The following is a 16954-nucleotide window of genomic DNA, read 5'->3' as shown; positions in this document are numbered from 1 at the left end:
TTATTTAACCAATCATTGTTTAACAGGAGTAGTCCCAGAAGATTAGAAGTTAATGAATGTTGTGCCCATTCACAAGAAAGGTAGTAGGGAGGAGTCGGGCAACTATAGGGCAGTAAGCCTTACTTCAATAGTGGGGAAAGTAATGGAAACCATGTTTAAGGGTAGGATTGTTGAACATCTAAAAACACATGGATTTCAAGATCAGAGACAACATGGGTTTACTTCAGGAAGATCATGCCAAACTAATCTTATTCATTTTTTTCTTGTTTGGGTAACTAAAATAATAGATCAGGGGGGGGCGGAGCTAGCAGCCGAGCGGAGAGGCCACACTTTTCCCGAGCTCCGGGCTTCGGTACTAAATTACAGCACTAAAAGAACTGAAAAGAGCCAGGAACCGGTACCAAGCTAACACATACCTGCATAAGTGTGAGATGGGTCGGAAAAACAAAAAGCAGAGGGCGGATAGAGGCCCCTTTTGCCACGACATCGGTGAGATGCTGCGAGGCCCGCAGCGGCAAGCATGGGACAAAATGGCGTCGGGAGACGACGGCTCCTCATATTCCTCTGAGGATCTCTCTAACATCCCTGGCATGGGGACCTCGAAAATCCAGCCATCGGAGCCAGCAGTCAGGCCTCCGGCTGCCGGGGACCCGGTCACGGCTGCCCAACTAAAGGACATGCTCTCAGAACTGAGAGCTAATATAGCAGCGGACATGGCCCATTATAAGGACGCCATAGATGGAGCGGTACAAAAAATAACCCTCCTGGAAGTAAAAGCAGAAACACAGGATTCACGGCTTGCGGCTGTGGAACGCACACTGGCAGAGATCCAACAGAGGCAAAAAGCCACAGCGGACAGAATGGAAGCCCAAGAGGAAAGCAGAAGGCGCACCAACTTGAAAATACGGGGCATCCCAGACTCTGTGAGTCCGACCGACCTTCCACATTATATCAGACGCCTGCTAAGTACCCTGCTGCCGCCAAAACAAGCCAAGGCGATCAAGCCAGAGGGCATGTTCCGAATAGCAAAGCCACCTAACGCACCAGCGGAGGCGTCGGCGGATCTGATCATCAGGTTTCAAACGCTCCACGAAAAAATCTCGATCCGGGCGGCTACCCGAGGACACACTCCCCTGGTGTTTGAGGGGTCTACCCTATCTCTGTACCCGGACCTCACCAGAGGCACCATCGCCTGGCGCAAGACCCTACAGCCACTACTGCAAACACTAAGGGCTAAGGACATTCCTTACCGTTGGGGGTTCCCGAAAATCATATCATTCACCCATCAGGGCGAGACATACAGGGCAACAACGCTTCAAGAGCTGGACCAACATCTGCAACGCCTAAACCTGCACGGACCAGCGAGATCTACCACAACGGGTCTGGCGGGCATAAACCCCTCCACCATCCGGGAGTTCACCCCTCGCTCGGCGCAACGCAAACTGCAAGCTGGTGGAGAAACCTGCAAAACGCCACTCTAGTGGCTGGACTCTCTGCTGCATAACAAGTTCACAGACTGAACACATTGGGTCACGTATCTAGACCTAAGCCATTGCTAAATGTTTATTGTTTATTATTTTCTCTTTGCTGACGCTTATTTTTGATACACCTCTATACACCCTGTTTCAATATGCCCCTCCACCACACATAACCTGCTATGTATGGGTGTCCCCACATCAGACCCACCACTTAGATCCACGAGACACCCGTAGTAATGGGGGACCAGACCGAATACGACGTCAGAGACCCCCTATCCCCTCCCTAACATAAGAAGAAAGCCACCGCTCCTCTGTATAGTCCCAGGAAGGGGATCTATCTACTCACATGTGTAGGGACTACGCCACACAAGCCTCCCTATTCGAATGAGGGAACTCAATGAGACCCCTACACATGCGTCCTACACGCAAAATTTCTGCCACAACTACCTGCTAGTACGGCCTTAGGCCCCTGGAGACCCCGCTATCAAGCACACCTATCGCCCTAAACTGAGGCCACGCTAGCCATGTTAGGCCATTCCCATAGAAGAACAGGACTCTGCTTGCCATGTCCTTGTCTATTACTTACACTTTGGGTCTGTACCAGCTGACGTGGCAGGTCAGGCCGTCTAGTACCACAATGCACGCAAACCTACCTACATAAAAATACATGCCACCCACTACGCTACATGTACCTGTCTGAACATGCCGGTGTGGCATCCTGACGACGACGATGCTATTGGGAATAACCTGTTACAGTTACTGCAATTAATTTACACACGACTAGCCACGAATGTCTGTTTTACTTATGTTTCTTTTACAAAAAATGTGCAAAACCTTTCATGCCACTGTTTACCCGACACTCAAATGCTAATGCGCGCTGTTGTGGCGCATGACTTTGTTCTGTAATCACCTGCACTACAAAAATAAAGAATTAAAAAAAAAAAAAAAAAAAAAAAGCTTAAAATGTAAAAAAAAAAAAAAAAAAAAAAAAATCATCGCGTACCTAGATTTCAGTAAGGCTTTTGACACTGTTGCACATAAAAGGCTTATCAAACTATCTTTAAGTTTGGATTCCAATATTGTTGAATGGGTAAGGCAGTGCCTGAGTGATCGGCAACAGAGGGTTGTAGTCAATGGAGTATATTCAAAGCCTTGGCTTGTCACCAGTGGGGTACCTCAGGGATCTGTACTTGGACCCATTCTCTTTAATATTTTTATTCATGATATTGCAGAAGGTCTTGATGGTGGTAAGGTATGTATTTTTGCTGATGATATTAAGATATGCAACAGTAGCAAACAAATATATCACCAAAGAGTACAAAGAGTGCAAAAGTATAAAAAAAATGAATAAGATATAATAAACAATGTTACTTAGCTTTAAATTATGTATAACAGCCTCCGCAGGTCGTTACCCAAAAAACTACATATATCATATATAGGAAACCACAACAAAAGCAATTCAGGAAATAACTGTGTAAATCTACAGAGAAAACATAGAACAAAAAGAAAACAGTGTAATATTGTAACAAATATGTTATACTGTGCGCAGCAATCAGTTGCACTCACTAGATAGAAGTAGGTATAAGCGCTCTTAGGGTGCCTCCCCAGGTATAATGGGGGGTCAAGCAATCCTTTTTTTCCCCTCCAGATTCTCATTCCACCAAAAGGCATCCACAGGTCAGGGTTTAAGAAATTTGAAGAAAATTTATTTAAAATAAAAATATATTTGAATATATAAGCAGTCACCAATTCAGCATAGGATATAAATGCAGAAAAAAGGTCCTACGCGTTTCGTTCGTTACGAACTTCCTCAGGGACCGCAATAATAAGATTGATATAAATAAACCAACATTTTTTTTTATATACACAAAGATAAAGTGCATATGAAAAATTATTGCTACTACATAAATCTGTAACTAAGTCTATACACCCTTAAAGTAACTAATAACCATATTAAGATAAAAAATAAAATGTACCAAAAAAATGTATTAAACAATATAGGTGCATAAACCTTCCCCATAGGGGTTAGTCCTCAACTGTAGAAAGTGTCCCACAATGGGGACAAGCACACATACCTAATCTATCCAAGCAAAATCAATATCAAATATTACTAGGACCATATTAGTCCAAAAAACAGGATAGATCAATGTCGATATTTAAACCCCTTGGCGTGAGGGTTCGTAGTTTATGAATCCAGAAAGTCTCCCTCTGGGCTAGTCTCTGGACTCTATTTCCCCCACGCCAAAAAGGGGATACCTTTTTAATTCCCAGACACTTAAAATCTTTAAATGTAGAGGAGGGGCATTGTATGCAGTGGGCAGGGACTGAGTGTGTCAGTAATCCCTTTTTGATATTGTTGAGATGTTCTAACAAACGGACCTTTAAAATCCTCTTGGGGGGGCGGGGCCTGACGCGTCTGTCTGAGCTCCTGCTCCGGGACTGGAAAATCGGCGACAACCGCTAGCGAAACAGCAACCAATCTGACCCCCATCTGCAGAGGTACGCGGAGACACCCGGCAAGACCGCCAGCACCGTCCCGATAAGGGCCTGGGGCACATGGGAGCTTGAGCCGGGACGAGACGGCCGCTCGCCCGGGTCTCCGGCCGGTGCCTGGCCTCCCCCCCCTCTGGACCGGGGGGGTTATCCCGGTCTGCACGGGCAACCAGAGGTGCAGCAAGCAGGCATGCAAATCTCTACCCTGCCGCAGACCATTGCCGCAGGAATGCCGAAGGGCATTCCTCATCAAGATGGCCGCCACACACCAGCCATGTGCGCGACCTACCCGCAAGCGGAGCGAGGGAGAAGCCTTTCAACATCACAGCCGGCCCCAGTGATATGTCGGCTGATCACCATCAAAGAATGCTGACAAATGGGATTAAAACGGCGCTGAGACAGACCTCTTACCTACCTCCCACCCACCCTGAGACAAACTGACCCACGAACCGACGAACACAAGCTAGTGACACCAAGCACACCACGATGGCTGACCCAGACCCTCAGAGGACCAAAAGAGAAAAACCTATTGGCATGCAGCTGCAGCCCCAGAAACACCAACGAGACACTCAGAGGGACATGGCTGGACGATACTCTGATACCAGCTCTGGCGGACATTTGCCCCCAGCCACGCAAAACGGGCAGAGCAGGTACCGTACAGGAACGGGACCCCCCCTGTGTATGAGGTGCCGGGACCGTCAAGACGTCGACTCCCCGAAGAGGCAGAAGGAGTGACCCCGGTCGGCGGAGGGGATAGTGCTAAAGCGACCTCTTTAAATTTAGCCTATGTACCGCTTATAAGTAAAATGTACTAGCCTGTCTATATAGCATAATACTATACAACTTATCACACATTTAAGCGTGGCTAAACCTGACGTTTTCACTACTAGCCTAGCATGCTTAATGTCATGTCGTTAAAAGCCTGATTTCATAGCCTGATTTAATAGCTTGATTTAAAAGCCTGATTTAAAAGCCTGTTTTCTATGACTGATTTATGAGCCTGTTTTCTCAGCCTGATTTATATGCCTGTCTTCTAAGCCTGTTTTCTACGCCTGTTTTTCCATGCATATTTCGTCTTTACAAATAACAAAAAAGTGCATTGTCTATTTACCCCCTACTGTAACTAATGTCTTGAACCTGCATATGGATTGCCGGTGGGGTACCATATGTATGCCTGTGACTACGATACGCACTTCAAAAATAAAGAATTAAAAAAAAAAAAAAATCCTCTTGGTCCGTCCCACATACTGTATGCCACACGGACATTGTAATAAGTATACCACAAAGTCCGTGTGGCAAATAATTTAATCTTTTAGTTGAAAATTCTCCCCCGTTACTGAACTCGAAAAAGAATGTGTATATGTAATTGATGCCGTAGCACAAGCTTTGCAGGAACCACAGCCATGAGAAGAACCTAAACGGGTAGAAGTTCTTTTATTGTCAACTCTTGGTGGTTTAATGGCATAGCTAGGTGCCAGCATATTCTTAATTTTTTTTTTTTTTTTTTATATATAACTGTAGGATTATCTGATAAATGTGCTCCCAAAATGGGGTCCTTTTACAAAATAGGCCAAAGGCCCTGAAGACTTCTCTTAATTTTGTTATGATCAGTATTAAAGTGAGTGATAAATGCTGAACGGAAAACTTTCCCAGTATCTGAAGGGCATAATTTATTCTCCAATAGAGTTTTCCTTTCCATATCACCAATTCTCCAGATCTCTCTCTCTCTAACTCCTTGTTATTATATCCTCTATCAACCAATTTATTTTTTACATGTAGCGATTGGGAATAGAAGTCTTGTATATCTGAACAATTCCGTCTTCGACGAGTAAATTTGCTTCTAGCAATTCCCTTAAGCCAGGGCTGATGGTGACCACTCTTACGGTGAACAAACCCATTACCATCTGTGGGCTTAAAGAAACATTTACTCCTAATGTATCCTGAATCGTGGGACAAGGTAAGATCAAGAAAATTGATTTCATCCTTGTTCCATACAGGAGAAAAAAAACAAATGGTACTCATTGGTATTAGAAAAATTAACATAATCCTGAAATAAAGTAAAAGACCCCTTCCAAATAATAATAACATCATCAATGTAACGCCGCCATAGGACCAAGTTCGACCTCCAGTCATGCCCTGACCACACAAATAACTCCTCCCACCTCCTCATGTAGATGTTGGCATAGCTGGGGGCGAACTTGGTTCCCATGGCGATCCCCGTGGTTTGCAAAAAATAATCACCATTAAAGAAAAAATAATTGTGATGTAAAATAAATTGAACAGAGGAAAAAACAAAGTCCCTCAAATCAGCTGGTAATTTCGTATCTTGTTCCATGAAATAATTAATCGCCTCTAGACCCAATCTATGGCTAATCACCGTGTACAGAGAGGTCACATCGAGTGTGGCCCAACTGTACTCTGGATCCCATTCGATACTCTCCATCTACTGGAGAAAAAACTTGGTATCCTTTACAAATTATGGTGACTCTTGGGCATATACATTGATGATGTTATTATTATTTGGAAGGGGTCTTTTACTTTATTTCAGGATTATGTTAATTTTTTGAATACCAATGAGTACCATTTGGTTTTTTTCTCCTGTATGGAACAAGGATGAGATCAATTTTCTTGATCTTACCTTGTCCCACGATTCAGGATACATTAGGAGTAAATGTTTCTTTAAGCCCACAGATGGTAATGGGTTTGTTCACCGTAAGAGTGGTCCCCATCAGCCCTGGCTTAAGGGAATTGCTAGAAGCCAATTTACTCATCTAAGACGGAATTGTTCAGATATACAAGACTTCTATTCCCAATCGCTACATGTAAAAAATAAATTGGTTGATAGAGGATATAATAACAAGGAGTTAGAGAGAGAGATCTGGAGAATTGGTGATATGGAAAGGAAAACTCTATTGGAGAATAAATTATGCCCTTCAGATACTGGGAAAGGTTTCCGTTCGTCATTTATCACTCACTTTAATACTGATCATAACAAAATTAAGAGAAGTCTTCAGGGCCTTTGGCCTATTTTGTTACAGGACCCCATTTTGGGAGCACATTTATCAGATAATCCTACAGTTATAAATAAAAAAAATAAAAATGTTAAGAATATGCTGGCACCTAGCTATGCCATTAAACCACCAAGAGTTGACAATAAAAGAACTTCTACCCGTTTAGGTTCTTCTCAGGGTTGTGGTTCCTGCAAAGCTTGTGCTACGGCATCAATTACATATACACATTCTTTTTTGAGTTCAGTTAGGGGGGAGAATTTTCAACTAAAAGATGAAATTAATTGCCACACGGACTTTGTGGTATACTTATTACAATGTCTGTGTGGCATACAGTATGTGGGACGGACCAAGAGGATTTTAAAGGTCCATTTGTTAGAACATCTCAACAATATCAAAAAGGTATTACTGACACACTCAGTCCCTGCCCACTGCATACAATGCCCCTCCTCTACATTTAAAGATTTTAAGTGTCTGGGAATTAAAAAGGTATCCCCTTTTTGGCGTGGGGGAAATAGAGTCCAGAGACTAGCCCAGAGGGAGACTTTCTGGATTCATAAACTACGAACCCTCACGCCAAGGGGTTTAAATATCGACATTGATCTATCCTGTTTTTTGGACTAATATGGTCCTAGTAATATTTGATATTGATTTTGCTTGGATAGATTAGGTATGTGTGCTTGTCCCCATTGTGGGACACTTTCTACAGTTGAGGACTAACCCCTATGGGGAAGGTTTATGCACCTATATTGTTAAATACATTTTTTTGCACATTTTATTTTTTATCTTAAAATGGTTATTAGTTACTTTAAGGGTGTGTATAGACTTAGTTACAGATTTATGTAATAGCAATAATTTTTCATATGCACTTTATCTTTGTAAAAAAAAATTTAGTGTATTTATATAAGATTACTTTATTTTATTTTCATTTTTTTTCTGATTTAATATATCTATAATTTTTTATGACTAAAATAGTGATCAATGCAATTTAACATGTGCTGCTATCATTCAGTATGTTTTGAAAGCAATCTCAAAGACACCTGGTTAACATTCCTTTCTTTAGCAGAACCTTGGAGCTATAATTAGTTTCCTTTTGTATTACACACTATGATTGAGACCATCATGTCTGGTTGCTATGGAGATGATGCTGTTGGAACGCATATTGGAACGCCCGTGACGTCACTTCCGGTTTCGGCAATGATGACTACTTCCGGTTTTCGCCGAAAAAGGGCACCTTTTTTCGGATTAGAAGAGTGAGAAACAGCTGATGGAGGTGATTCTCTGCTCCAATCAAAGAAGAAAAAGGATCCACACCCACTGCATCCACCAATGGACTCAAGGGATTAGCCCTATTTAAGGACACAGGGGAGGGGGGTTATTCTTAGGACATGTTCATTTTGTACTCTGTTTTTTTACATAGTGATTATTTTATTGCGGTCCCTGAGGAAGTTCGTAACGAACGAAACGCGTAGGACCTTTTTCTGCATTTATATCCTATGCTGAATTGGTAACTGCTTATATATTCAAATATATTTGTATTTTTATTTTAAATAAATTTTCTTCAAATTTCTTAAACCCTGACCTGTGGATGTCTTTTGGTGGAATGAGAATCTGGAGGTGAAGAAAAGGATATTGATACTTTAGAGAGAGTTCAGAGAAGAGCTACTAAACTGGTTCATGGATTGCAGCAGCGAAGTATCTTACACGAGGCAAACAAGGCATTTGCATTGGGCGACACTTTGCAGGGTGCGCCAAAAAAAGCAGCCCCAAAAGCCCAGGCGGATGCCTTGTTTGTCTCGTGTCCTGGGGGCTCAAGAGCTGGCCAGCTGGCCACTTTTCACCCCCCCCCCACCTCCCCAATCCGAGGCGGGCAGCAGCTTCTATTGCGGCGAGCAGCGAGGGAGTATGCTCACTTCAGCGCTTCCTGCTCAGCTCCCTCGCGCGCCGCTTAATGAAGCCGGGAGCCGTAGTGACATCATATTCCGGCTCCCAGCATCACTAAGCGGCGCGCGAGGGAGCTGAGCAGGAAGATTAAAGCTCCCTCTCCGCCTACTGAGCCTGTCTGCCCCCTGCCTGCCGTGCAACAGCCCCACTGGACCGCTGGTAAGTAATCCACTCCAGCTCTCCCAGGGGACTGGGTGGATTTAAAGTAAGAATGGTGCGGGGAAAAAAAATACATTGTGCAAGCGGCTCTTCTGTGGGCAAAAATGTCTTGATCACAAGATGTCAGAGAAGAAGAGAGAGACTGGTTCAAGTTGACAGAAAAGTGGCAGGAAGAGACATTACATAGAATATCTCTGAACTCACAATATGTTGAACCTTGAAGTGGATGGTCTTACAGTAGCAGAAGACCATACTAAGATATAATATTATAATAAGAAAACTATTGAGCCTAAGTAGTACACGCAAAAATGAAATAGTAGAATATTAGAGAAACCTCACGTCTTCATTTCTGCAGCTCCATGATGGAAAGATTTGAATTTGGCATAAACATTTTTCCATTCTGCTCTCTGTCAACAATTGTTGTTGGTGATGTCGTGGTATTGAGGATATTTCTTGGTGTACAATAGTCTTCTTAAAGGAAAACTATAGTATCAGGAAATCAAACTTATTCCTGACACTATAGTGCTGCAATACAGAATTAGGTCATTGGCCCCCTCTCTCCAAAGATTAAAGGTGATTTTATTTACCTTTTTTTCCACGCCGCACCACTATCACTGAGGCTGGCACTGCCTCATCAATTTTGATCTCAGCCAATCAGAGGAAAACATAGGCTATTGGGCCATATCGCGATAAAATGCCTCAGTGCACCAATCCGCATCTCTTCATAGATATGCATTGAATCAGTGCCTCTCTATGGGGAACATTCAGAGCCTTCGTGCAGAGTGTGGAAACATTGAATGTGCTGGACACTGATCCAGGATGAACCTCAAATGGTAGTTTGAGTGACTGCCACTGAAGGTGTAACTAGGTAGCAATGTAAACACTGTCTTTTATCTAAAAAGGCAGCGATTACATGCTATAGACACCAGAACCACTACATAATGCTGCAATGGTTCTGGTGACTATACTGTCCCTTTAATATTGAAAAACATTTAAATGCCACAGCCTACTAGAGTACTGTTGCAGGCTAAGGTCATCCCTTTATGGCCACAGTCTATCCATCACACATTAGTAAACCGCCCATATATTCCACAGTGCTGTGCAATACGTGAACTACCAAGCAAGTAGTTTTAATAAGAGAAGTTTGAGGTACAGGAACAGAGGATGCTCAAATGTGCATACGCATAAACAGACAAGAAAGGGCTTCTATGGTGAAGTATGCTTTATTAGAGTCTGGATACTCTGTATAATCTGTACAGAAGTTCTGTTGGCAGTGCTCCTTCCCGTAGTGTTTATTTAACGAATTAGAATAAAACTGTAAGTCTACCCCCACAGTCCCATTAAAATCTCTGAAAAAAAATAGTAAAGGGTTGCTGATGCTGCCATGAATAATACCCAGGAAAAGATAATTATGATAAGTATGATAACATATTCTGTATTCCTGGCTAATAAGGGCAGCCAGGGCTGGATTAAAAGCCCATTGGGCCTGGTGCTTACTATTGGAGGTGGTGCTGTGAGGGAAACTCACAGGATATAGCAGAAACCACATACCCTATGCTAATTGTAGTGGACCACGGGTAATCCGACCAGTTACCTCCACTAATTCCCTTCCTTCAGCAGATCAGGAACTATTTAAAATACAAAGAGACTCATCTTTCCCTAGTAACTGGACGATACACAGTCCTGGAGGTACAACAACCACTTTATTGGCCGCACACAGCTTTTATACATAATCTTGTGTAAGGGGTTGACCACACACACACACACACACATACAAGGTCCCACCCCAAGATCTTCCCACTCCCTGGGGTCCCAGCGCAGGAAGGGACTCTTTTCACTTTGTCCTCGAAGCCTGCCACTAAATCCCCATGGTTCCCAACACCAACTGCCAGGAGTCTTCTTCCCAAGAGCCTCTGTGACTGGGAGTCTAGGCGTGGGAAAAAATAAAATTTCCTTTGTCTCTCAGGCACAGCAAAGCTGGAAAAGAGCTATTCTGAACTAGCCAAACTCGCCAGTGCCCCAAGAGTGCTCACATCAATCTCAGGGACTCTAGCCTTGGTACGAACAGCGGCCACCCGGGGAAGCACTCACTAATTACTTCCCTTGCGGTTTCACACCCAGGTTGCGAGTGCGAACATTCTGCTTAATTGGCGTGAACATTCTAATGGAGGCCCTCGTTCGGGATACGAACCAGGTGGGAAACAATCCACGAATGCTCCCCATGGTGACATTCGCTAGTACGAATGGCGGCCACCCAGGGAAGCACTCATTAATTATTTCCCTTTGCGGTTTGAGGTTTCAACACTTATGTTGCGAGGTGTGAAGGTTCTAAACTAACATTCTAAAGGAGGTATTGGGTGGTCCCCGTTCAGGAGGCAAATTAATTCCCTTCGTGGAGGCACTCCCGAATGTGGAGTGGGCACAATATACAAAGGGATGGGGAAACACACATAATATCCGAAAGGCAATTCACGGACAGGCAGCGGTCCCGCCACACTAATGTCTTGCTTTCATCTTTCAAGTATATTCATACCCCATAACAGCAGTGATGCAGGATTTCGGTGGACGGGGTTAAAGGGTGGGCCGCTGATGTGAATCACATAACCAGAACTGGCCAAAAGGGACAAACATGCCTGTGGGGATATTTATGGGATGATAATATTAAACAGTCGAGAATTGCCCACTATTTAAATTCTCTTAGACCTTAGAGATCGTTATCATGTAAGTGAAATGTATTCCATACAAATAAAATCACAATTTGTTATAAAAATAGATATAATTTATTGTGACAAATAAAATAATATTAGGCAGCATGCATGTGTCAGGGTACCTGTGGTCTCTACCTCCGAAAGAGGTAGAGATTTAGCAGTTCCTTCATCCGGACGGTCTGATGGCTTCCTTCCTCGCGGTCTATCCGGTCGTGCAAAGCCGGCCGCGAGGGAGTGACTGCCTTTTACAGCATCACGTCCGGAAGTCGTCAGGAGACTACCGGAACGACCTGTCAGTCAATTGCTGCAGGACCAATCAGGACGCCTCAGAGGCGTGGTTACTTTTCGGAACAGGGTATTTAACGGAGCTTCTCTCGTCAGCTCATTGCCCTGTCGTGGTTCTAGCTTGTTCTAGTCACTCAGTGCTTGTGTTCTGCTTATTCCCTTTGGTTTTGACCCGGCTTGCTTATTCTACTCTGCTTACCTCTGTATCCTTGATTCGGCTTGTCTCTCGCTCTCCTGCCTTCTGTTACCCTCGACCTCGGCTTGTCTTTGACTATTCTCTCAGTACTACTTACGTTAGTCCGGCCATTCTAAGGTCCGGTATACGTATCTGGCTACTGTTTGTACGCTGCGTGTTGGATCCCTGTCCCGATCCTGACATTACGACAGGGCCAATGGATCCTGCAAGTACAAACAGTCAGCTTGCTTCCCCTGATCCTAGGTTTGAAGCCATGGATTACAGAATGGATCAGATGGCACTTGCGCTACAGGCACTATTATCTCGTGCCAATAACCCACCAGAGGAGATACGTAATACCCCTATTTCTCCTGTCAGTTCAGGGTTAGAGGTAGCCACAGTGGGTGCTTCTTCTCGCATTACCCCCCCCAGTACGCTATGGTGGGGCGCCTGAGAAGTGTCGTGGTTTTTTAAACCAAATTAGTATCCATTTTGAATTGCAACCTCGCTCTTATCCTACAGATAGGGCAAAGGTAGGATTTATTATCACCCTACTTATTGAGAAGGCTCTGAGATGGGCCAATCCACTATGGGAGAACGATAACCCATTAGTATATAACTATAACGCATTTGTAGCTGCTTTTAGAAGAACATTTGACCCTCCAGGTAGAAAGGTTAATGCAGCCAGATTACTGTTGCGCCTGAGACAGGAGAACCGAACACTTGTGGATTATGCACTAGAGTTCAGGTCTCTGGCGTCAGAAGTCAAGTGGAACGAGCCGGCGTATATGGATGTATTTTTGAATGGTCCATCTGATGTAATCCTTGATGAGGTTGCTACTAGGGAACTCCCTGAGAATTTAGAAGATTTAATTTCGTTCATCTCTCGTATAGATGAACGTTTAAGAGAGAGACAGAACACTCGAGAGAGGAATCGGAGACCTTCTTTTAGGTTAGCTCCCTCTTTTCCAAGTCCTGACTCCACGGTATCTTTGCTTCCTGAACCTATGCAGATAGGGTATACCCGCCTCTCTGAGGAGGAAAGACAGTACAGAAGAAGAGAGGGTTTGTGTATGTATTGTGGAGCCAAAGGTCATTTACTCTCGAACTGTTCTAACCGTCCGGGAAACGCTCGCACCTAAGTCTTTCTAGAGGACAGGCCTTGGGTGTTTCGATTTTGTCCTCTACTCCTAATTATAAAGATCACAGGCTTCTGCTACCAGTTTCCTTGACTTGGGAGAGGGAAGTAGTAAGGGCTATGGCATTGATAGATTCCGGTGCTGCGGAGAATTTTATCGACCAGGCCTTTGCGAGTAAAAACAACATCCCAACCCAGCTAAGGGAGACACCTTTGGCCGTTGAGGCCATAGATGGTAGACCACTACTAGACCCTGTTATCTTTCGTGAGACCATGCCCATTGATTTAAATGTTGGTATCCTACACGTTGAGAATTTATCTCTTATGCTCATTTCGTCCCCTTCCGTTCCCATAGTTCTAGGGTACTCATGGTTGAAGAAACATAACCCTATTATTGATTGGGAGTTAGGGGAGATACTTTCGTGGGGCCAGGGCTGCCAGGAGAGGTGTTTAAGCAAGGTTTCTCCCTTAGCTAATATTAACATACCGGAGAATCCTACTCAGTCCACAGAAAGACAAATACCAGACCTTTACCTAGACTTAAAGGCAGTATTTGACAAGAAGAATGCCGATTCTTTGCCGCCACACAGGTCATTTGATTGTAAGATTAAGCTTTTACCAGGGACGATGCCTCCGAGGGGCCATGTATATCCTTTGTCTGTTCAGGAAAACTCGGTTCTCGAGGAGTATATTCGGGAGAATTTAGAAAAAGGATTCATTAGGAGGTCTTCTTCTCCGGCCGGGGCTGGGTTCTTTTTTATTAAGAAAAAGGATGGTACGCTGAGACCTTGTATCGATTACCGAGGCTTGAATAAAATAACCGTCAGAAATGCCTATCCTATCCCACTGATTACTGAATTATTTGATCGTCTTAAGGGCTCCAAGATCTTCACCAAGTTAGATCTTAGAGGGGCATACAATTTGGTGAGAATCCAGCATGGTCACGAGTGGATGACGGCATTCAATACCCGGTATGGCCACTACGAATACACGGTTATGCCATTTGGACTTTGCAATGCTCCTGCAGTATTTCAAGATTTGATTAATGAGGTACTTAGGGAGTTTCAACATGATTGTGTTATTGTTTACCTGGACGACATACTAATACACTCTAAGGAGATTGAGACTCACCATAAACAGGTCAGAAAGGTATTACACAAACTTCTGCAACATGGTCTATACTGCAAATTGGAGAAATGCAGTTTTGATCAGTCTCAGACAGACTTTCTTGGGTACGTGATTTCTGGGGAAGGTTTTAAAATGGACCCTGGAAAACTCCAATCTATTTTAGACTGGCCTTTGCCCAAAAGACTCAAGGCTATCCAGAGGTTTATTGTTTTTTCCAACTACTGTAGGCGCTTCATTAAGGGATACTCCTCTATCATTTCGCCTATTACCAATATGACCAAACAAGGGGCTGATACTAAGGTCTGGTCTAAGGAGGCTCTTGTTGCTTTCAAAACTCTCAAGGAACTTTTTGCCTCGGCTCCCATTCTAGTTCATCCTGATACGACTCTGCCTTTCTTGCTCGAGGTCGATGCCTCTGAGACAGGAGTTGGGGCTGTTCTATTTCAAAGGTGGATAAACCGTTACACCCTTGTGGTTTCTTCTCTAAGAAATTATCTGGGTCTGAGAGCAGATATGACATCGGGGAGAGGGAACTGTTAGCGGTCATTAAGGCTTTAAAGGAGTGGAGACATTTACTCGAAGGGACATTACACCCTGTTACTATATTAACGGATCATAAGAACTTGTCTTATATTGGGGAGGCTAAGCGCTTATCCGCCAGACAGGCTCGCTGGTCCTTGTTCCTCACTCACTTTAATTATGTACTTACTTATAGACCTGGTTCTAAGAACTCTAAAGCCGATGCTTTGTCTCGTCAATATGAACCATCCACTATAACTGAACCAGTTCTGTCCTCCATAGTTCCCAAGGGAAATATCATCGCAAACACGAATCTTAGGATTCACTCTCCATTGCTTTCCGAGATCATGAAATCTCAGCATTTGGCACCCAAACAGACTCCTGGGGATCGACACTTCGTTCCTGCCACTCTCCAACTGGAGGTGCTACGCTGTCTCCATAACAGCAAAGTGGCGGGGCATCCGGGCATCCGCAAAACATATGCTCTGGTCTCTAAAGATTTTTGGTGGCCTGACTTACGTAAGGATATTAAAGAATTCATAGGGGCATGTGAGGTTTGTACCAAGACTAAGCAACCTCATTCGCTTCCATGCGGATTTCTGCATCCTTTAGAGGTCCCTGAAAAGCCATGGTCCTGTTGGGCCATGGACTTCATTGTTGATTTGCCTATCTCTAAAAAGCAGACTGTTATCCTCACTGTGGTGGACAGATTTACTAAGATGGCTCACTTCATTCCCTTACCTAAACTCCCATCTTCGCCTGAATTAGCGGAGATATTCGCTAGGGAGATTTTCCGTTTGCATGGGATACCTTCCCAAATTGTCTCTGACAGAGGCTCTCAATTTGTTTCCCGTTTTTGGAGATCTTTCTGCTCCCAACTAGGCATCAAATTGAATTTCTCCTCTGCCTATCATCCTCAGTCCAATGGAGCTGCTGAACGTACTAACCAAAAAGTTGAACAATATTTACGCTGTTTCGTTTCTGAACACCAGGACGATTGGGTCGGTTTGATTCCTTGGGCGGAGTTTGCACATAACAATCTCATTTGTGATTCTACGCAGTCTAGCCCTTTTTTCTTGAATTATGGCTTCCATCCTTCCATCCTTCCTTCGGAGTCTTCTTCTCAAGGGGTACCGTCGGTGGATATTCATGTTGCCAATTTAAGGAAGTTGTGGGATCAGACTCGACAAATCCTTCTGCACAATTCCATGCTGGTTAAAAAACACGCTGACAAACGTAGAAGGGCAGCACCGGTGTTTGTTCCAGGCGATAGAGTTTGGTTAAGTACTAGAAACATTCGGTTAAAGGTGCCGTCCATGAAGTTTGCTCCTCGATATATTGGACCTTACAGGGTACTGTCTCAAATTAACCCAGTTGCGTATCGTTTAGCGTTGCCTAATGCCTTGCGCATTCCGAATTCATTTCATGTTTCCTTGCTAAAACCACTAATATGTAACAGGTTCTCCTCCGCAATCGCCCCTCCTCGCTCTGTGCAAGTGGAGGGTCAGGAGGAGTATGAGGTCAATTCCATCGTTGATTCTCGAGTCTCCCGAGGGAGACTGCAGTATCTGGTCGATTGGAAGGGTTATGGTCCTGAGGAGAGAAGTTGGGTACCTCAGGAGGAGGTGCATGCTCCCCGTCTCCGCATGGCGTTCCACTCTCGCTTCCCTTCTCGCCCTGGTGTCTTCCGCCCGGTGGGCGTATCTGAGAGGGGGGGTACTGTCAGGGTACCTGTGGTCTCTACCTCCGAAAGAGGTAGAGACTTAGCAGTTCCTTCATCCGGACGGTCTGATGGCTTCCTTCCTCGCGGTCTATCCGGTCGTGCAAAGCCGGCCGCGAGGGAGTGACTGCCTTTTACAGCATCACGTCCGGAAGTCGTCAGGAGACTACCGGAACGACCTGTTAGTCAATTGCTGCAG

Source organism: Pelobates fuscus, chromosome 3 (genome assembly GCF_036172605.1).
Source record: "Pelobates fuscus isolate aPelFus1 chromosome 3, aPelFus1.pri, whole genome shotgun sequence".
In the NCBI taxonomy this organism is placed as follows: domain Eukaryota; kingdom Metazoa; phylum Chordata; class Amphibia; order Anura; family Pelobatidae; genus Pelobates; species Pelobates fuscus.
Note: the sequence above shows the minus strand (reverse complement) of the source record.